A 21,986-nucleotide genomic window follows, 5' to 3' on the forward strand; every position below is an offset into this window, starting at 1 on the left:
GTAGCCTCTCAGTGACCTAGATTTCCCCAGAAGTTTCCCCACAGGAAGTGAAAGAAAACCCACCACGTGGCTGCCGAGGCTTGATCTGTCAAGAGCTGAGAGATCTACACGGCATTAAAAGATTGCCCATCTCTGGGAGCTTGCCCTAATGAACTGGGGCCCATTTCATTCAAAGCCAGTGAGATGTGTAAATCACAGCTATAGAATAAAATGGCCAGGTTTCAACCCCCGGTTGCCAGCAATCCATAACAGTCTCTGGTTGCATTTTCTTTTCTTGTTTGTAAATGCTTGGCTCATTGCTGAAGCTGCTGATTTTTAACGCCTCACACTGTGGCGTATTTTTCCCATTTTCGGCCTCCCTTTAAGGAGGTAGGGATGAGAAATGGCATAAAGAGAGGGCTTGCTAGGGACCCTGATCTGGGAGACCCAGAAAGCTGGTCCTGAAGTGGAGACCTGGACGACCTCCCCATCTGCACTGTGGGGAATGAGGCTAATCTGAGTGGCCCAGGGCTGTGGGAGCTATTCCAGGACATCCTGGACTTTCCAAGAGACCCATGAACTCCTGAGAAGAGCCAAGAGCCAAACTCTTCTCATCTTATGTCTGGTCTACAAAGCGTGTAGCACAACATCCCCTGTTTCCCAACTGATGAAAGTCAGGCACAGTCCCCACAAGATGGTTTGTGATGGTTCCCCCAGGGTCTTCCTCACTGGTTCCCCGTCTGCTCTTGTGTCAACCTCATCATCCCCACATTCTGAACTCCTGGCCCTGCAGCTGACTTTGACCCCCACCTTTGCCCTGTGGGTTTGTGTAAATACAATGACTAGGCTGATTGACGCTCCCTGGCTCTCACACTCTGAGATGTAGTAGGAGTCGGGAGTGGCTTTGCTGACAACATCAGAAAACGCCCAGCTCCACGTGAGGACATAGTGGGTGAGAACAGTTCGCAGGAAGGGAGACGCGTAGCGCTCCCTTGTACCACAGGACCTAACGTCTGTACCATTCTGTTGTGCTGCTGTAGCCTTTTCACCCATGTGCACATGGAGGTGTAAATGTGCATGCACCTAACTGTTACAGTTGATGTACAAGTGTCAAGGATGGAGTTTTCAAGTGAAGAAAAAGCTAGAAACATCAAAGCACAGGCCCAGAAACCTATGAGTCTGAACATGATTGTGGGAGGGTTGTAAGGTTCTGATGCCCTCTTTGAAGAACTTTGTAACAATCAGATGCAGAGACGGAATATTTGGAAGAAGTGAGCTCCCTGTCACTGAAAGAACTGATTCATTCTCCTCATTTACTCATATGCAGAATAAGTACTGATGGTCTGTTGTGTGCTAGGGGTTCAAGGACAGCCCAGGGAATAGATGGACTAGTAGCGAGGATTTACAAGGAGATGTGGGGCAATGAGTGTTCTGAAAGAGAGAAGCATGTGGTGCTGTCAGAATAGGTAACTTGGCTGAGGGGAATGGCTTAGTGGTAGAGCACATACTTAGCACACACAAGGTCCTGGGTTCCATCCCCAGCAGCTCTGTTAAAAAAAAAAAGTTCAGAATAGGCAACTTGTCCATGGTCACAAACTAGTAAGTGGCAGGGCTAGACTTTGAACACATCTATCTGACACCAAAACTCATCCATCAACTGCTAAACTATATTACTTCACAAGCATTTCCCTGTCACTAGATTGGAGGGTGTGAGAGAGGAATGGAGAGACAGTGGTGGGAAGGCAGACCACGTTTTTGCTGGGTAAGGGGTTTGGACTTTGTCCTGTGGATACTGGGAGGCTCTCAGGGAGTGATCTAACTGGATATTCATTTTTTAAAATTTTTTTTATTGAAATGTAGTTGATTTACAATGTTAGGTTCAGCTGTATAGCAAAGTGATTCAGTTATACATACATATGCATTTTTTCTTTTCAGATTCTTTTCCATTATATATTATTATAAGAAATTGAATATTGTTCCCTGCGGGATATTCATTTTTGAGAGAGTTTTCTGCTATAGTGTGGAAAGTAATTTGAGTTGGGAGAGAGAGGAGGTGGGTGGGAAGACCACACAGAGGTGGTTTCACTGACCCAAGGATGAAGTAGCAGTAGCCCGAATAGGAGAGTAGCACTGGAGATGCTGAAGGAGGCATGGATGTGATAGTTGTGAGTTACGATTTACAAGGTGATGTGGGTCTGTCGAATTGACTGAACTGTAAGAGAGGTACAGAGAAATAAAGGAGATGGCCTGGTGTCTCGCATAACTAAGTGGCTGGATTGATGCTATTCATCAGGGTAGAACATAGGAAGAGGTACATACCTGGGGGGAAGGTGATGAGTTTAGTTGGGACACAGTGAGGTTGTGGTGCCTTTGGGACATACATGTGAGATGCCTGGAGGGCAAGTGGCCATACAGGTGCAGAACTCAGGAAGGTGGTCCGGTGTGGGGACTTTAAAAAGCTGCGTATAATTGTAACTTCAGCCACGGGGCTGACTGAAAGTCAGCCTAATGACGCATACATTTAGGGATGGGGCGGCCAGAGAGGTGGGAGGGAAACCAGGGCAAGCAGAAGGAGGGTGGTAGGTGAGGATGAAAGACCTTTTCAAGCAGGAGGGAGGGATGTGTGATGCTGAGTGCTGCCGACAGGCAGTACCATGGTTTCTGGAAAGTGTGTGTTGAACATACCAACTGGAAGGTCACTGGTGGCCGAGACAGAATGAAAATGCTAGTTAAATAGGGTGGTGAGGTGTGGAGTTGAGCTGAGAGGAAGTGGAGATCCTGAATGAAGCCTTTTGCTACCCAAGGGGTGTGGTTGTGAAAAAAATAAAATGAGTAAACTTTAGCTAGAGAGGGTATAGGATTTATATAGATTTTTTTTAAAGAAGTCTAAATTCTGAAGTGAAAGGACTAGTTGAAAACAGAGAAAGAGGTAAGAGCTACAGATGGGTGGAAGTGTAGTTGATGGTATGGGGTCTCAGAGAGATCATGAAATGATGGAATTCAAGGCAGGGATGATGAGCCTTTTACGTACAAATAGAAAAAAAAAAACCACGGAGTTCCTATTGATGCTAAGCATGGGCTTGTACTGGGGAGGAAGTACCTCTGCTGAAGCTGCAGAGTTGACAAGCAGCACGTGCGAGGACCCCTGGACAGTGCAGAGGGTCGCCCTGAGGTTGAAGACCATTTGCAATGACAGTCTTCGGCAGTGTTATTCCCTCCAGCAGCGGGTGGCCCTTACCTGGGAAATCAGTCTTGGGAAATCAGAATAGGCACGTAACCCTGATTTGGAATTTTGCCAGATGGGCAAAGCCAGAGGGTGAAGAGGCAAAGAAGTTGAGGATATAGGAAGACAGTGCTTGGAAATGACTGTTCACATAGTCTTAGCTGAAAAGAGGTGAAGGGGAAGACAGGAGAGCTCTATTGGCTGGGGAGAAGGTAAAGAAAGTCAGAAATGAGAGGGCTTGGAAAGATCCCAGAGCAGATGTGGTGAGGACAAGACAGGGAGAGACAGAGAAGGACAGGAGGCTGTGTTTGGAATCTAGGCCTTTGTACCTAATGTTTCATACTTGGTGATGAGGCCAGATGTCAGCCCTGGGTAAGGATGGTTGAGGAGCGGGGAGAAGAAGGTTATTTGAGGTGAGATAGTCAAGGACCTATGGGAATAATGGTTGGATGAGTCATGAGCACAAACACTGAGGTCACTGGGATGATGGTGGGATTGGACCTGGATACAGTGAGGCAAGGAATGAAGTCATCGGTGGATGTGAGGAAGTAACCGGAAGATCAGCTGGTGACAGAGATGAGGATGGAGGGAACAAGGGAACAAGCAGGGCTTTCCAGGAGGACAGAAGAGTTGTGATCTGGAAGCAACACTAAGGAGTAAAAAAATTGCCAAACCTACTTCCTGATCCTAATATGGTCTGGTTTAAAAGCCCATGTTCTTTTTTTTTTTTTTAATTGAAGTATAGTCAGTTATAATATGTCAGTTTCTGGTGTACAGCATACTTGTTTCAGTCATATATGTATATATATATACGCATATATTCATTTTCATATTCTTTTTTATTATAGGTTACTATAAAATATCGAATATAGTTCCCTGTGCTATACAGAAAAAATTTGTTTTTTATCTATTTTATATAGAGTGATTAATATTTGCAAATCGCAAACTCCCAATTTATCCCTTTCCACCCCCTTTCTCCCCGGTCACCATGAGATTGTTTACTGTGTCTGCGAGTCTGTTTCTGTTTTGTTGATGAGTTCATTAGTGTCCTCTTCTTTTTTTGGATTCCACATATGAGCAATATCATATGGTAAAAGACCATGCTCTTAAAACTATCCTGTACTGGTCACCAAATCTGAAGCAGAACTGATAACTTCCAGTTTGCCTGGAGGTGCTATCTTTCTAAAAAAAAAAAAAAGCTACAGGAAGTAGTCCATTCTCAGCTTTATTCAATCAGATTTATTCACTTCTACTGAATTTTCCAAATCAGTGAATCCATATTCCATAAATTCGTAAAGAATAATCTTAGGCAAAAGAAAAAAATGATAGAAATAAAGTGACATGCACCACAAAACTCCTTAAACGAATCAAGCTAAACTTACAAATTTCGGGTTAAAATTTTGACTGGAGTGGACACTTAAAATGTGAAAACATTCCAGTTGGCACTTTTATGGCTTGGGCCCAGTGGCTGGCCTTTTGGTCTGATCTGAGACCAGTTTCTGAACTAGGAATACCCCATGCATATGCATGCAGTCCTACTGTTCTAACACATGCTTGGCACCTGAACCTACCTGTTGTACTGAGAATGATCATATGAAAGAAATGTAAATAGCTGTGTGTCACAGACAGCAAATTTAGTCTTTTTTTTTAATTGCCTGCTCTTTTTCCATCGTAAGTATCTTATTTTATTTTTAATAAAAAATTTTTTATTACAGTTCGACTCTACTTACATATTATATTGCACGTAAATACGTATATACAGTATACTGCACTTTTTTTTAGTTTACGTATATGTACTAATTATTGTTTCTAAGAACAGATTAGATCTTTAGCTTTTTAAACTTACATAGTTACCAAAGGAATAACGCCAAATGCAAAATAAGAATCAACAGAATGTGGTAATCCAATCCAGTCCACATTTGGTCTTTCTTTAAAAAAAAACCCCTCAAACCTCTATAATTAAAGAGTTCATAGCTCTGTTACTCAGATTTTTTTTAATCTGAAAAACGAAAGCAAAACACAAACATCGGGGAAAAGTAGATGATATGGGCTTGTGCACATTTGCAGGGGGAATTTGCCTCTCTGATGAGCTGTGCAGTGTATAGGAGTTGAAAAATGAAATCCAGAAAGCAAATAGTTGGAGATGCTCAGAATTCCTGAATATCGTAGTGGTGACCACGGCAGGTTTCATTCCGTTTTGTGACTTGACTTAAAGTGAGGAAGGTAGCACAGCTGTAAAGCAGCTGTATTTCATTTATGCTTGGAAACAGGGCCCTTTTGTCTGTTCCAAATGTTCTGGCCCCCTCCCTTAATTTCACGGACTGGAGTTGTTAGTGGAAAAGTAGTTGTTGAAATAAAGGTTCAGTCTTGCTGAGCCTGCCACTCACCAGGACGTCGGGGGACCTGCGGGCACTGGATTTAAGAACAGCAGGTCTTGTTTGTGATATGTGGCAGGGTAAAGAAGTCGTTCGGGTTTCTTCCTTGTTCGTCTGTGACTTGTTCATAGAACCGCGTGGATTCCTGAGCTACGTACTTAAAGGGCGGTCTTCCCTGCTGTCTGCGAACATAAGAGAAGGTAGCGCCGCCTAGTGGAGGCAGTATATTGGCGTGTGTTCGCCTGACTTTTTTCTGGACATAAGGCAAGATGTTAACAAGCACCGGAGTGAATGTATTTTATTACATGTGGGTAGCAGTATAACAGAAAGGTGTAAATAAGCCTTTCAAAAAATTTAATTTGCTGTGAAATCTTTTAATGGTAAAAAAAAAAAAATGACTCAACCGCAGCGTCTTATAACTACGGGGTGGGGGTTGGCTTTTAAAGTTGTGATTACTTTTGAGTGAAAGACAAGAGGTTGAAATGGGGATGGGACTCAATGGAGAGGCTTATGGAAGTGGCTGGCAGGTTCTATTTATTTTTAACTGGGTGGTGTTACAAGGGGCATTTGCCTCGAAAGGACTAATTTAGCTAAACATTGGTTTTACGGTGTTTTCTGTGTCTGTATTTAACAAAAAGGTCAAACTATGGGAACTTTTGACCAAAGACACCATCTCCTAAATTTATAGCCCTTTTCAGAGAAACCTCAAAAATGCTGAAGTGCGTATGGTTTTGACACTTTATTTCATCAGACTTTCAAGATAAGGTTTAGGCACCGATGAACTCCTGCAGTGACAGGTCTGTAACATCATTCAAGCTTAAGTTGTTTACCTCAATAGATATGTCATGCTTTTTAGTAGACTGTATTTTTGCCCCCTTGTGTATTTGAATATGAGCTTTTATGTTCTCTACGGCACAAAATTTCCCCTTCCCAGCTCTTCAGAGAAGTCCAAATTCAGTAATGCATTTGGAACATCCAGTTGCCATGGAAATGACCATTTAAGCTACATGTTCATTTTTTGTGACCAGAGAGAGAAACTGAGAATTACTTAGAAAGGCATCTGTCCATTCGAAAAATCCTTTGCAGAGTCCCAAATTTTTTTTTAAAAATTAAATTTTGTTTTAGAAGCAAGAAGTGAACAGATGCATTAGTAATGGTGAAGTATTTGACTGCTTCTGCCAAAGGTGAAAACTCCTGCAGAACCTTTGACAGGAGAAATTATTTAAGAGTGATATGAGTGATGGTAAATCAACATTGGGTTGTATATCTTGTAATAACCTTTAATGAAAAAGAATATGAAAGCAAATATATGTATGTATATGCATGACTGGGACATTGTGCTGTACACCAGAAATTGACACATTGTAACTGACGGTACTTCAATTAAAATAAATAAATAAATAAAAATAAAACATACCTAAATGTTAAAAAAAACCCACTGGATTATAATATTAAATCTAACATAGTTGAATTCTAAGTTGTTCAGTTATAACTAAATTTCTTCAAGACATAATGCATTTAAATTTTCCCTTAAAGGATGTCTCAAAAAAGGATTTTACATTCGTATAATCCTTTCTCTGTCTTTCATCTGTCTGTCTACCTTCTTCGTCCATCCATCTTTTCCCCTGCCCTTACCTTCTTCCTCTCTCTCTCTTCCTTCCCCTCTCAATATTTCTCTCTCCACCTAACTTCCTCTGCTTCTCTGGTGCTTCTGTCGTGCATGTGGTCCATCAACTTTGGCTGCCCCACAGTTTTTGAATTGGTGTGTCACAGGCCAAGCCACGTCACAGAGACCCCCTTCAAACTGGGTGTGGCCAGGGGCCCCAGTGGCTCCTGGAAATCACTCTTCTGCATGTGGGTTAACTTCTAGAGATAGGGGGACATCATCACTGCTAGAAATCCAAAGGAAGCTCAGAAATGACCAAGATGTGAGGATACCAGCCCATTTCCTGAAAGAATTATTTGTGCGTGTGTGTGTGTGTGTGTATGGGAGTTTTGAGTGCTGTAACATATATATGTCTTTTGTATTATGGTCTTAACAAAAGGTTGAGGTGCTCTACTCTGTGTGTTCTTTAAAGCCTTTGAAGCATAGTATTTAGTGCTTGTATCCCAAGACTTTTCAAGACTGTTAGCCTGAGGAAGGTGAGGATGCAAGTGACATGTACTTCTCTTAATGAAAACAGTGCCAATGGTTCCTCTTAGCCCCACCACTGTAGTTTCTGGAATTCTTTCTCCCTTTCTTGACTTCTTTGCTAGTTTTGCTCCCTACTGGACTCAGTAGGGGTAGGGGTAGGGGAGACCCTGTGTCCCATGTGAGGATCTAGTAACACGATGCCCCTTCTAGTTCTCCACTCTGTTGCTTTTGCTGAAGTCATGTCATCCCTGCCTCTGTCACCATAACCTCTGATATTGTCACTTTCTCTTTCCAAACTCTTGGCTGGAGTTTGAAGAGCTGAGACAGTGGGGCAGTTCTGCTTTGACAGAGCATGTTAACCAAATTCCCTCTGCGAGGCCCAAGTGGCACATTTGGCTCTTTCCATCTTTGGGGCTCAGAAACTCCCTTCGGATGGGACCCTTTTGTTAAATCTCAAAGTGAAACCTTTTTGCCAACCTCTGGTTGGTTTCCATTGCTACCAGGTGGAACTGTTAGGTCATTCAGAAGCAGGTATATGTACATAGTTGAGCCCTAATAACGTCTAGAAGTAGTTAACATATCTTTCACCTGTAAAGAGATTTCACAGCTATGTCTGCTCTATAATTACTTTAAAATATAAAATGTCAGGTCAGATCTCTTTGCCGCATTGTTTTATGTTTTTCTTTTCTTATTATTGCTGTTAATGATAGCTCTTTAACTGGGGAAAGAGGGTGTTGATGTTACTGTAGGAGTCGCCAACCTATAGAGGGACTGTGCTCTGAGATGATAGGTGATTTAGTGTTTGGGTGTAAAAATTGTTACCTTTCCAGGCTAGTCCACAGTCATCAGTTTTAACACATAATGTAGCAAAATTAGTACATATTTCCAAAGAACTGGGGAAAGAAAGAAGTCTCACAAATCTAGCAGGGAAATAAAATAGAACTCTAAGTTGAATTTTTTTTTTAATGGCGGTCCTAGGCACTGAACCCAGGCCCTCGTGCATGCTAAGCACGCACTCTACCACTGAGCTATACCCTTCCCACTAAAACTGAATTTCAAAAAACAGGTTTTTTTTTAATCATGAATGTTGGTGATTGAGGAAAAGCACGTTTAATCTGAGGCACTAAAGGGGGCAGATGAAATCTCATGAAGATTTTCAAAGAGATTCTTGGAGCTTAAGAGTTTAGAAGATAATGACACTGGTATATTATGATGTATAATTACTCAGGAAAACACATTTTTGACATGGTAGTAATTACATGTATTCACATTATTTCAGTATTTTTTGCCTTGCCAAAAGAAGATAGGGAAGGAAATTTCTCTCAACTAATTGGTAAGAATTGGAAGAAAAGGCGGAAAGGGGAGAAAGCTATAGAGGATGTAAATATTTGTGAGAAAGATTCCCTGAAAGTGCGAATAGGGTGGGGAGTGGTGGGTGGATGCATCGCGCAGGACTTGATCTTGCTATTGGGGGTGGTTGAAGTTGAGACCGGATAGCTTTTCATGTCTTTCATAAGTGGGCGTAAGTGATTCAGCACAGCATGATTGTGTTCTAGGACAGCAGTTCTCAAAATACAGTCCCCTGGACCAATTATGAACGAAGATTAAAAATACAAGTTCTTGCTTTGATGAATGGTAAACAATCCCATAAAATACCAATTTTTACATATGACTGAGGGTTGCTAGAGTAACCTACTGAGTGAGTTTTCAAGGGTCTTTCTGAACTCAAATTGGCATGTTACTATAGACTCGAAATAGCCAAGGACTCTATTTAGTTCTACTAAAAAAAGTCTAGCTGCTATGCAGTGACAAGTCTACTATAACTCAGCATGTCCTCAAGAATGTCACGTTGTTGTCTCTAGTCTGTGTACGTAATTAATTTCCCCAGCACCCTGGAGCGGAGAGTGCAGCACATAGTAGGTGCTTGTGGCAAATGCAATTCAAGGAGTCTTGGTACTACCCTGCTCACTGTGGAGAGAAGTTAAAAACTGAGGTTTCTAAGTTCTCCATCTGCACAAAATTCTGGGATGAAAATGTATGAAGTGTTTCTGCACACACAGAAATCATTCATTTCACAAGTTTTCATCTATCCTCCCTTCTCTCTCTCCTCTCTCTCTCTCTTTTTAATCGGGGCTGCTTACCCTCTGTCCTGGCCAGAGCCTCATTTACAGTGTGCTTCTGCAGTTTTCAGTGTCTTCAATTAAGGTCCCAAGGCGGAGATAACCAGTTTGTTTGGTTATCCTGTTTGCTTATCAAAATCAGTCCACTGCCCAGCCAGTAACTTTTTATGAAAGGAGTCAATGCAAAATAAGCCTTGATTTAGAATTTGTTCATGCCAACATTTAACGTAAGTGAGTTCAGTTGGGCAAACAAACAAATAAAAAAAAACTGAAAGAAAGGAGATTGAGAGAAGGAAAAATAATGCCCTGTTTGAATAGTGTGAGTGATTGATTCTTCATGAGCTAATACCTCGGGTGAGTGTGAGATGGGTGACTGATGCTTGCTGAAATCTCTGTTTCTGATTTTAGGATCTAAAGATGCAAGTATGTTTTTCATGCTTCTCGGCCCCCAAACACAAGCCAGGTTCTTTGTCTGGTGGTCAGACAGAAAGGTGATAACTTGGCTCCCAGTAAGAGGCAGAGGTGACTGCGTCAGACGCCATGTGAGACACTGCTGTTGGATGCTTCATGGACATTTTAAGGGATTCTCAAGGGTGATTTTGATTGTAGATGACCTTCACCTTATACACAGACTAGAAACAGAATGCAGCCTTCTTGGGGACACAAAATTTGTTGTCCAGGTTAGACTTTAGGATTGGCAGGCTTTGTGAGCACGTTGTGTATGTGTGAGGGCTGAAGGGAGGACAGGTCCGTCCGTTCACCAAATCAAGGACTGGTGCTAATGTTTGATCACCAAATCAGCTCTAGGCCTAGGGTTCTGATCTTGGTGCAACTGCCAGCTGAGCTTGAGCCAAGCCTTTTCATGCCTTTCCTTTATCAGCCAGAGGGGAAAAGGAACTGTTAAGGGAAAGCAAAGAATAAGCCATGGTTCAGCTAAGTAATGGTTCCATTTAATAAGGAAACAGTGTGTTTATCGAATTTTAATGGAAAAGTCCCAGCCAATAGTTCCAAACCTGGGTTGCGATAACAGAATGGCCTGGAGGAGGAGGGAGAGAGGGGCAGATGCTTGATTTAAGTGCCTGCTGGATGCCGTGTGCTGTTTAATACTCGTGACAGTCCTAAGTGGAAGGGACCTCTCTCTCCATTTTACCATGGATGCTGCTGAAGCTCGAGGACCACTGAAGGTTGCAGGGTCAGCATTGACCATCTACACTGGATCCCAAGCCTGTCTCAACCCAAAGTCTGTACTTCTCTCACGGCAACTCTTAAAATTGGCAGAGGGTAATGGCTAATGGAGACCCCGGGTGCTACCCCTGATTTGGATGGAACATCGGGTTTAGGGGTTGTGTGTCAGGAGAATGAGTGGATTGTGAAGCTTTGGGTCTCCAGAGCTTTGGAGAAAAAAGCTGCTGTTGGAATTCGGAGCTGTTCAGTTGAAGGTGAGGTGTTCGGCAGGAGTTTGAACGGGGACATTTCTTTCCCATGGGTAACTGTAATCTCCCCCCCTTCCATACACACACATATGCAGGAGTCCTCATGCACGTGTTAACACACACACACACTCACTCACATACTGGGCCTGTGTTTTCTCCCACGTAAGGGCTTCTTCCCTACCCCACCTCCCTCCCATAGCAATGCTGAACTTTGTCTTGTGTTAGGGTGCTCACAGGTAAGAACTCCATCCAGAATCTGAACACCGTGCCTCTTTCATCTTTATGTCCCTCTGACCACAGCGTTCCTGGCACAAGGGTGATGAAGCTGCCTGGTCATTTGGGGTGATTTTTGACAAGCAAGATAAACCACCACTTGCCACCCTGATACTGCTGTCTGTCCAGTTGTGTGGATGCATCTCAAGTGGAACTGGATAAGTTAAAAAAAAATCACAATAAAAACATTCCTAGCAAAGCGAGTTCCCTGAAGAAGGTTGGCTGGCTAATCGAATCTTCTGGACCCTGTTTGCAGGCCTTTAGATAAGGGGCTCCTTTCTGGACTTAGCTCAAAATTAGTGACAGATGCAGTTAGAGGAACAGAGTAAAGAGGGCTAAAATCATGCAAGCCCTTTTAGTTGTTTATAATTGATATGCCCAGCATTTCTGGATAATCATTGGAAAATACTGAGCTTTCCAGTGTTTAATGTAAATCAGTCGATTTCTCCAAGGAGCCAACTGTCTTAGTAGAGAACTCTTTTTTTTTTTAATTCTTATTTTTTATTGAAGTGTAGTTGATTTACAATGTTAGTTTCATGTGTACAGCAAAGTGCTTCAGCTATATATATGTGTTTCAGATTCTTTTCCATTACAGATCATTGCAAAAAATTGAATATAGTTCCCTGTGTAGAACTCTTAAATTTATAATTGCTGAATTGGTATTTTTTGTCGTGGGAGAGAAAATGATCTAAAACTCCTTCGTTTGGGGTGACTTGAGCTGTCAGTTGAATTTAGAAAGCTAATTATTTTCAAGCAGTAGAGCCTTACAAATTCTAAAGACACAGACTGGAAGCCAACCAACCATCTAGAGTGTAAATATTTCCTTTCGGGGGGGATGCTGACAGAGTCATTCTACTTCATTCCAATTCCAGTGCCCCACCTCCGCTCACCAATGTGGAGACAGGGAAGCCTCACTAATTGGCAGGCTGGACAGGTGAGAGAGAGTAAGTGCCTGCAGAAGCAAGACCGTGATCTTCTCCTGAGATGCGTGCAGAAAGTGCTTAGGAGGGGCTGTGTGGGCTGCAGGGAAGGTGCTGGAAGTGGTCCAGGCTTGAGGTTCGGCAAGTCTGAGGTTCAGCGAGTCTCAGTTTGCCGAACCTTAAGCCTCACAGCCTGAGTTTGAATCCTGGGTCCATCCCTTAATCGTGTGTAAACATGACCACGTTACTTAATGTTTCTAAGCTTTGGTGTCGCTATCTGTAAAATGGTGGTGATAGTAACCCGGCTCACTTCCGAAGGATGCTGTGTTATGAGGAGTAGATCCATGCTGGTACGTAACCCAGTGCTGGGCTCACTCGAGGTGCTCAGCTGAAGTCGGTTACTAGCTCTTTGGAACTTTCTTCAGTCTCAGGGTTTCCATGAGTCCATCTTTCCTGCCTAATGATACTCCAAGGCCAACTGCCGTATTCAAAAGAAATGCTATTTTATCTTCTTTTATTTTTTCAAGTGGTTTTTAAGTTTTACTTTTTTATTGAAGTAGAGTTGATTTACAGTGTTTCAGGTGTACAGCAAAGTGATTAAGTTTTATATCTATATTCTTTTCCATTATACATTATTACAAGATATTGAATATAGTTCCCGTGCTATACAGTAGGCCCTTCTTGTTTATCTATTTTATATAGAGAAACATTGTTTTAAAGTTAAGAAAACTATACCCAGACGTTGAATTTCTCATTTAACTTCCATGCCTTCATGGAAAGCCCCAGATGCCTTAGAAGACTTTCACAAATACAGATTTCTGATCCAGAAGCTGCCTCAGCAGTAGTGACAAAAAGTTTTCACAAGCCCCGAATTTCCATTATCCCAATAGAACCACTTCCCACCCACAGATGACCTGACACAATTTTGTTGTGCTTCTCAAATGGTAAGAGTTTCTTTAGTTCCTATATCTGAGCCCCATCTCTGGAGAGGCGGGCGGGGCCTGGGAATATGCATTTTGGTGCAGGCAGTAAGTAGACTGCACTCTGAGATCTACTACTGTAGGCCTTTGGGTTTCTCCCATCCCTGCAGCACCTGCTGCCCTCGGGGCATGTGCCCTCTGGTCTTCCAGCTGCCCAGAGCTGTTGCCCACCCAGCCCGTTCCGCTAAAGGCAAACTGACTCACCTTTTAAAACCAACTTATTGAGCTTGTGCTCTGTGGTAGGCACCACCATGGGCCTGGACTTTACAAGGAGGAATTCAGTATGGTGCATGCTGACATGGAGCTCACAGTCCAGCTGAGGATACCCTTCAGAAAAGGGCTTGTGAAGGTGTTCACAAAGGCTTGTGAGAGCGGAGCTGGCCCAGACTGCCCTGGCCTCCTCAGGCCCACCCACAGATCCCAGCTTCTCGTCTGTGGGCTCCCCTAGTTTGAAGACCGCCTTCAGCATCACAGAATATTCCAAGCATGATTCATTCATTGCATGGGACTGCTCTGCCCATTACAGGAAATGTAGCATCACTACCCTCCCAACACTAACCACTGACTGTGCCCCACCTCCCCGTCATTGTGACCGTGCATTTCCAAGCGCCCTCTCATGGGCTGCTGCTGCTGCCGCCCCAGGTTGAGCACCTCTTGTCTAGTCTAGACTTGTTTCAGTCTATGATCTGCTCCTTCCTTAAGGGACCACCTCCTTCCAGGGGTGTGCCTTCTTAGAACTGCAGTTTGACAGTGTACAAAATTTATATATCTTAACATACAGATGAGTTAACGTAATATGAACCTGGGGAGAAAAAGAGTCATTTCATACCAGGGGGAAACCAATTGGTATTAAGCAGCTTAATGCCCCCTTAATTTTTTATTCTATGAAGGAAAATAGTTTTATTTCTTTCCAGGGGTGTACAGCAGAGAGTCTCAGCAGGGTTGCCTGAATAAGTCAGTGTGATGGTGTATCATCAGCATTTAGAGGGATGTAACATTGCAGAGTTTGAGGCTGATCCTCTGTGTGTGTGAGGTTCTGGAGGGTCTTAGGGAGCAGAGGGGCCAGCCCAAGGCCCTGACTTTTACAGCATCACAGCTCTGCCCAGGATGGCCACACCAGGAGTCAAACAGATGTAACAGCTTCTGTTCGCTGCATGTGACCGTGAGTGAGGCACTGGGTTTAGTGCTGAGAAGGATCTCTTAAATCCTTGTAACAACCAAAGTCTTAGCATCTTAGAGTTGGGAAAAAAAGAGGCTTAGCAGTGGAGTTTGGACAGCCCGGAAGGGTAGAGTAGGGATTCACATTCAGGCTGTCCACATCCAGAGCCAGGACTGTGGACCCCTCTATCATCCAGCTCATCACCCATCTTTTGCTAGAGTCACCTCTTGTGTTATTCATTGTAGGATTCCGCCTGCTCCTCCCAAACTCAAATGTTTCAAAGGTGAGCGGCACTTCCAGGACAAAAACCTTCCTCCTTAATGCCGGGGGGCAGGGGGTGGTCTCTACTTAGATCTCCCAACTGTCTCAGTGCCTTGGTGCCTGGGCTGCTTCCACTGCTCAGGTTGTGAACTCTTGGAAGCTGGCACTTACTTTCAACAACCCGATAGGTGAGAAGACAAGGGGAGACACACCGGCAGAGGTGGAGGACAGGAAGAGAATAAGCTGATGATATCTGGTGAGAAGTGGACCCCAAGGAGTTCAAAATTATCAAGAAGACTTCTTGAACCTAAAGGCTTATTCCTACTCTCACAGATGGGACCATGAATTTTTAATTGATTTAACATATTGCTTATTTCATTTACAAGTTATCCATTTTAAATGCACATTTGGTGCATATTCTATAATGCACACATGAGTTCAGTGGTGCATGTGGATTTTATTTATCTATTATTTGTATGTATACAGATGGTAGATTCTCAAAATATTTTTCAGATAAAAGTGGGTGGGAAAAAAAAATGAAGACCACTATGTATAATATATGTGCCAGACCTGGCACGCACCATGCTCAGTCCTGAAAGACAGCTTCCATCCTCTTTCTCCCTGGAGTGGAGTTTGTGGCACTTAATGGACCTTGCTGATGAAAGGAGAAGGGTTGGTTTGATTTATGGAACAAGGTGCATTTAAAGCTAACTGGCCATGCTCCCCTAGGCCTGGCCCCATCCCAGCTGTTCACGCCCAGATTCAAACATTTGTCGGAGGCAGGATGAGACCAGCTGACTGCCTATTAGTGATCCTCTTCTGTCACCACTGCCCAGTTGTCCCAGCCCTGGCGTCCAACCACCAGACACAGCCAGGAAGAAGCAGCCAAGATTCAGATCTGGTGTTCCTGATCCTGTAGCCACACCCAGTACTTTGGTGGATTGCACACAGAAACTCCATCGTTCAGATTTGGGGTCTGCTCCTCCAGCTGGCTCCTGACCATTCATTGGTTGGTGAATCTGACCATGGGGGACAGTTGCTCCTGTCACTGTTAAGAGCAGATCTCGATAGCTAACGTGTACTGGGTGCCTAGTCGGCCCAGCCTTCAGCTAAGCTCTTTTCCAGAATTAATTTAATTTTCACAACAGTCACGTGAAGTGAGTTCTGCAACTAGCTCCATTTTACACCCTAGCAAACTGAGACTTAGAGAAGTGATTTTACTAAAGGACAGTGAACTAAAGATGAAAATGCAGAACCCCAGCATCCCACTGGCTTGAGAATCATTTTTTCCATTTCCAAAGCCCATACTGTAAGGAACTGAGTGGGTGTATCATCCTCAGTCATCAAATAGAAAGGCTTCAAGTGCAGTGTGGTCTCCCGGATTGGATTCTGGACTGGAGAAAGAACATTAGTGAGGAAAAAAAGAACAAAACATAAAAACTGATGACATCTAAAGAGTCTATAGTTAACAGCACCGTGTCAGTGTTAACTTCCTAGTTTCGACAAATGCACCGGGGTTATGCAAGGTCTTAACTTTATGGGAAGCCGAGTGGGTACAGGTTATATGGTGACTTTCTGCAGTACCTTTGCAACATCTTTGTAAAATTATTTAAAATTATTAAAATCATTATAAGTAAAAATGTACTTTTGTGTATGTCCATGGACACGTGTGCTCGCACGTGTGTCTGTTACGGTTGTGTGCGTGCTAAGCACATAACTGCTCGCCCGCTGCTATCCCTGCGTGACTCAAACTGTGAGGTCTTCCAACCCCACTGGGGCTTAGACATCTGGGATTCTTCTACTTCATCCTTACATCATCCTCCCAAAAGGAAATAAAGGGGCCCTTTGGAGTATGATCTAAAAGGCGAACCTGGGGGCTGCTGGCCACAGACTTCCTTTTTTTGTTTTGTTTTTGTTTTGAGGGGGAGGTAATTAGGTTTATTAATTTTTATTTTTTAATGGAGGTACTGGGGATTGAACCCAGGACCTTGTGCATGCTAAGCACACACTCTACCACTGAGCTATACCCTCCCTCCCCCCTTGCTTTTTTTTTTTTATTATTGAAGTATAGTTGATTTACAATGTTGTGTTAGTTTCAGGTGTACAACATAGTGGTTTGGTATTTTTGCAGATTATATTCCATTAAAGACTATTACAAGATAATGAATGTTAAGTCCCTGTGTGATACAGTATATACTTGTTGTTTATCTATTTTATATATTGTAGTTTGTATCTGCTAATCCCATACCTGTAATTTGTTCCTCCCCTGTATCCTCTCCCCTTGGGAACCACATGTTTATTCTCTGTGTCTATGAGTCTTTAAGTTTAGTTTTTTTTTTTAATGTGTCAATGCCGAGAGAGTATTTTGATTGTCACTTAGCTCATTGCCATCTCCTGGGCAGTGGTATTAAGTAGACACTCCACAATTTAAGAGGGAGCAGTCACTTCCCCACATGGCTGAAGTGCCATAAAAAGTGCTTGACTTGCTGAAAATTGTTCTATTCACTAGATCCAGGAATTTTCAGGGTTTATGGGTTGGACTGTGTTCATTTCATACTGCTTCTCAGTGTAATTGCCAGAGGCCCCCAGTGAGCAGCACGAATGTGTGTTCGGCCCTTTTCTCACTGCACAGTCCCAGGCAGAAGAAGAAAGCACTCGTCTAAATGCTTCAGATGATAGTGCAGCAATCGTGTGTGCTGAGGGCTTGGTGGACTCAGTGTCCTTGCTTGAAACAGAACTTATCGGGCGGGCAGATGCATTCACTCACTCATTTATTTGTTGTCTGCTGTGCACCAGACACCATTCTTGACATTAAGAATGTAGTGCAGGACAGTTGGAAGGCCCCAGCATCAGAAAGTTCCATCCTAAAAAGAGGACACTGATAAAAACCAGTAAACATAGAAACTAGAAAATTTCAGATTGTGATAGGACCTGGTAAGAAAATACAGGGAATATACTGATTTGATGGAGATAGCAAATTGTAGGGACAGCAATGATGACTTTAGGTTGAGTGGAGGAGGGTGGCGAGTTTTGAGTTGAGATCTGAAGAGTGATCAGGAGGCAGAAGGAGGAAGTGGCCCTCTCGGGGCCGGTGGGTGGGGCGGGGAACGGCAGGTCCTCTCTCTACCCCGATCTCTATGAGGTCCTGCATGGAAACTGGCGGAGTTGAGTAGCAAAGGTCAAGGGTTGGGAGGGGCAGGATTCCAGGCTCAAGCCAGGAGAGACGCTCAGTGCATCTAGATTAGGGCCTATGATATAGGTACCTGCCTCCCGAGGAAGGGAAATAAGTGGCCGATTGGGGTCCCAATGGTAAGCAGCCACCTTGGCCAGCGTTCAGCATCATATGAGAAGACTCTGGCCATTGTGGTTCTTTCCTGCCCGAGCCTCCACTATTAGCTGGCGCTCGCCAAGCTTTGTCATGGAGGATGGAGGTGTTGGAGGGGAGAAGGCTCCAGGCCTGACTACCCTTGTCACCGAAGCCTTGGCTTTGGGGCAGACACAGTGCAGGCTCAGAGCCAGACAGAGCTGGATGCTAACACCAGCACCACCTCTTCCTCCCTCTGTGCCCTGGGTGCTCACCCAGCTGAGCCTTAGTTTCTTCCTCTGCAAGGAGGGTACCATACAAACTTCTTCTTGGTGTTGTGAGACTTGAATAGAATAACATCTGACAGTTTCGGGTGCACGTATCACTCAGTGAGAAACCTCTTCCTTTGTCTTCCCTGGCTTCCTCCTTTCCTCTAGGAATAAGGAGTGCACCAGTCCAAAACCCATAGGACTTAATATTTTTCTCTTTTCCTTTCCCTATGACTTATCTACCTGTGCCCACCCAGCACCACCACCACCTCCATCACACACACCTTGTTGATCAGACTTCATCCTCCTAGAGCTGGTGTCAATAGCAGAGCTCAGGAATGGCTGGTTCTTGATATTTGTAGCCAGGGGTCTGCAAACCACAGCCTTTAGGGCCAAATGGAGCACAGCCACGCCCATTTGCCTGTGTGTTGTCTGTAGCTGCTTCTGTGCTGCGAGGGCAGAGCTGAGTGCTACCAAACCAAACTGGAGTCTCCTTGCCCGACGAGTAAAGCCAATCTACTGATAGCAGGTTGTGGTAAAGGTGAAGAAAGTACAATGTGCATTGCAACTGGTCCAGGGTCTACATGCTGGTCAGCATGCAGTTAACTTCTTCCACCCGGTGGGGCTTTTACTATCTGCAGAACAGTTCAAGGCTGTGACAGGATATTATCTACAGCCCTTGAGGAGGAACTAAAGGTCCTTGATTTTATTTCATGGCTAAACTATTATTATTTTGTCTTGCTTGGCTGTTTTCTCTTTTTTTTTTCTGTCTGTCTTTTTTTTTTTTTTTAACTTCTCCAATTAAATTTTTCATCTTGGAACTCGGGGAAGGCCTAGGAGGCTAAAGTTTTCGCAAATAAGAGGTAGGGAACACGGTGGGGTCTCTGCCTAAGAAGGCCCTGCAGGGTCTTGCTGGGTTTCAAGAGTAGTTGCAACAGACTGTGAAGCCAAAAATACTTACCTTGTGGCTCTTTACAGAGCAAGTTTGCTAACCCGCACTCTAGAGGATAGAAGTTATAGGCTATAGAATAGAACATGGGCTCCTTGTAAAAGAGAGGGACAGGAAGGGGGAGGGGGAGGGGGAGAGAAATTTCTCGGAGTTTTCACAAGGCCCTTATTTCCCTAGCAAATGCAGTGCCCTATGGAAGTTTCACCGGTGGTACTTTCAGCCCTCTGCTTGAAGGCAGGAACTTTCCAAAGACCAAATGCAGGGCCCAGAGCCCCAGGATCCCAGGCTGGCGTTAGTTAATAACTCTCTGGGGAGGCAGACATCTCACAATGAACCAAGCATCCAGCTGGGGATTTGCAGATAGATACCTTCCCCGTTAAAATAGGTCAAGGAAGGACTGTTTGGCATCACTTAAGATAATCTTGTTGGTTTCTTGGATAGCATTTTCCTTTTCCAAGTTGGTTGGCTTTCACATGTCAAAAAAGCAAATGAGAAGTAGGACCATGTAATCATAGGGGTGCCGTTTGCCAAGTTTGTAATTTCCCATTCTTGCGCTATTTTGTATACTTTTCACTAAATTAGACCATTATCAGCATGGGTTCTTCCTGATCAGGAATTTGCCTGAAATAAATGCTGAGAAGATCCTGGAAGGTGCCAGAACCAAGGAAAAGGATAGAGCAGGTCCTCTTGTTTGTTATATGTAGGGAACCCGCAGGGAGGCTGAGTCAGTTCAGAGAGACCCATGGGCCTCCCAGGCCCTCACTTGAACTGACTCCCTCTCCTTGTCTCAGGCTGTCATCAGTCACCAAAGGAGACTGTATAGGGACCCGGTGAGGCTTGGGAGGTATACGTGGATCTGTTGCCTGCAGTACAGAGCTGGTTGAGGGCTATTCAGGCTGTATTTCTTGCTCCTTCTCAGCATTCACAGGTGTTGTAGGTGGAGGCTGCATAGAACAAACCTGTTCTCAGGGACGATCTTTTTCTTGACTACTGTCTTCCTGAATTTTGAAATTTGGTATAGCATGTTAAAGCATAAAACCTGTTTACCTCAGCTCAAAGATCAGATTCAGTTCGACTTGCATTTGAAGTGTTTTCTGTGGTTCTATACCCAACCTCCTACCTCGTCCCTTCTGACCTGGTTAATCACTCATGTCCTAGGGTAGAAAATAGTCATCTAAACTAATCCTAAGGGAAGGGGCCTCAGGGGGAGGGGAAGAGAGAAAGGAGACACCGGCAGATCAGGATGATAAATACTACAATAAAAAAGCAGCCTTGACTCTTGAAAGTCATGTGCTCAGTCCAAGCTCTCCAAGCCCTTATGTCAAAAACCCCATCGACCTGGGGCTGAGACCCAGACTCTGAAGAGCAAAGAGAGCAAGGACTGAACTGCAGAAATAGAAAAGTGACTGACCCAGTGCTGTCCTCTAACAAAATTTAACCAAATAGCTTATTTCGGACTGACAAAGAGCAAGCCCGAACCAGCTTAAGCAGTAGGAATTGCTTATCAGCCTAGACCATGAGATCGCCACATGTCCAGCAAGGACTTTCCACCTTGGCTGACGTTAAAACGGCCTGGGGTGGGGAGGGTCTAGCTCAGTGATAAAATGCATGCTCAGCATGCAGGAGGTCCTGGGTTCAATCCCCAGTACCTCCACTAAAATAAATAAATAAAATCGAATTACCTCCCCCCAACCAAAAACAAACAAACAAACAAAACAACAACAATAGCAACCAAAAATCTTCAGAACTAACCAGGAACATTTGCAGCCTCCAGTGCCCAGACCAATAGGATCAAAGTCTCTGGAGGTGGGGCCTGAGCTTGACACTTTTTCATGTTCCTCAGGTGATCTTAATGGTCATCGAGTGTCGTACGCTGGGGAAAATCAAGGTCAAGGTGTGGAGCATCCAGCTGGCTCATGCATGTTAACACCTGGATGAGACTGAAAGCCAGATGTTGGAAATAATGAGCTCAGGGCACCACTTGTATGATATTAATAGCCAGAAACCTTGAATCTTGCCCCAGACTGCAGCCGTGGCTCTGGAGGGCTCCCCAGGAAGATAGGCACGTGGGGATAATGGCAAAGGAAAGCAAAGTACCACTTGATTCTGAGCCAGACAGTGTAGAGCCCAACCCGCCTGCCTGTCCTCCCTGCCTCTCATGGAAGACCTCTGGTTCAGGCCAGTGTGGGAGGTGAGGAGGAGAAGGAGAAGGAGAGAGGGACAAGATGAGGTGCACAGAGAAGGTCAGGCAGTGCATCATGAGTGGGCTTGCTCTGATTTTACTCCAAGGTAAAAGGAAGTCGTTGGATGGTTTATAAGATGCCATCTTATTTACCCAATTATTTGCTGTTTGATTTTTTTTTTGATGTTGCATGTATCTCTGTATTGAATATTCTTTATAAGAATCTTTGAACACATTGAAGATAATTTTCTCTGGGTAAATAATTTCTGATAAAGGGGATGAAAACTTTTGAAATAGCCTTCTGAAAATACCATTTATAATTCTGACAGAATTATACTTTTAGAACTATACTTTTAGAATTATTACTTATAATTCTGACAGAGATTAAAGAGAGGGTGTTTTCTTCTTACACCCTCCCCACGTAG

At 43.8% G+C, this 21,986-nt stretch overlaps 1 protein-coding gene and 1 non-coding gene across 6 annotated transcripts in view; one reads left to right on the forward strand and one right to left on the reverse strand.

Annotated features, from left to right (window-relative positions):
• Positions 1-21,986, forward strand: part of PALM2AKAP2 (PALM2 and AKAP2 fusion) — a 418,898-nt gene that overhangs the window by 140,162 nt on the left and 256,750 nt on the right. The gene's annotated exons all lie outside the window — the stretch shown is intronic.
• Positions 16,817-16,889, reverse strand: TRNAA-AGC (transfer RNA alanine (anticodon AGC)). Its single transcript has one exon. It is a non-coding gene; the product is annotated as a tRNA-Ala (tRNA).

Source organism: Vicugna pacos, chromosome 4 (assembly GCF_048564905.1).
Source record: "Vicugna pacos chromosome 4, VicPac4, whole genome shotgun sequence".
Taxonomy (NCBI): domain Eukaryota; kingdom Metazoa; phylum Chordata; class Mammalia; order Artiodactyla; family Camelidae; genus Vicugna; species Vicugna pacos.